The sequence below is a fragment of the Acyrthosiphon pisum genome, chromosome A1 (genome assembly GCF_005508785.2).
Source record: "Acyrthosiphon pisum isolate AL4f chromosome A1, pea_aphid_22Mar2018_4r6ur, whole genome shotgun sequence".
Lineage (NCBI taxonomy): Eukaryota > Metazoa > Arthropoda > Insecta > Hemiptera > Aphididae > Acyrthosiphon > Acyrthosiphon pisum.
Genome location: NC_042494.1, coordinates 154929684 through 154930551, shown reverse-complemented (window position 1 = coordinate 154930551; position 868 = coordinate 154929684). Strand labels below are relative to the sequence as shown.

Genomic DNA, 868 nt, shown 5'->3' with positions numbered 1-868 from the left:
AAACTTAAAGAAAAAAAAAATACAAAGAAAAAAACAAACTAATACGACTTAAGCAAAACACAAATACAAATCTAATCTTTCTTAAACGAAAACAACAAATAATTATAGATAACAATAAAAAATAAGAGAATAGGTACTCTGTAGGGCAAAAATATAAAACATATAGTCAATGTATGTGTCACATAAGAAATGTTAAACAGAAATTTACCATGCATACGGACGTAAAATATGGACACTAACGCCTAGAAGATCATTTTCGCTCAAAATCGTTTTTCTTATACAATGATATTATATCATTTAAATCAAAATTTAAGACAACCCATTACAGTGATCAACTTGTAACCTACTGTACAGCAGAGTGACACCCACTTGCCCACCTTTTGTATTCTGAGTGGAACGATGAATGTATTGATTTTACAATATGATGTGTGTTTTTTAATTTTTGTGTCTGTCATCACGGTTTGGGGCAGTAAAACTGCTTCGGTTTTCTTCAACAGTATCTTGTTTGATGGGAAAGTGAATCTAATTGGTGCATTCGGGAGGTCAAAATTTGAAATTTCCAATAGTTTTCAAAATCGCCGTAAAAACAAAAAAAAAATTATGGAAAAACGGGAATTTTTACACAAAATCTGTTTTCGAGAAAATTGATTTTGGTTTTTGGTGTAACTTTAAAACAAATGACCGTAGATACATGAAATTTTCACTGGTTGTTTATATTTCTATTTTCTATACATGATAAAATTTTCAAAATATTTTGATTTGTTTTGATTATTTAGGGACATTTTCAGTTTCCAATATTATTAGTTTTATTTTCTATGAATGTCAATAAAACTTTATTTGTTGAGTAAAAATGCTTAAAAATGTAATA

The 868-nt window shown here is 27.9% G+C and overlaps 1 protein-coding gene across 1 annotated transcript in view; it reads right to left on the bottom strand.

Annotated features, from left to right (window-relative positions):
• Window positions 1-868, bottom strand: part of LOC100161838 (xenotropic and polytropic retrovirus receptor 1) — a 100514-nt gene that overhangs the window by 13928 nt on the left and 85718 nt on the right. The window lies entirely within an intron of this gene.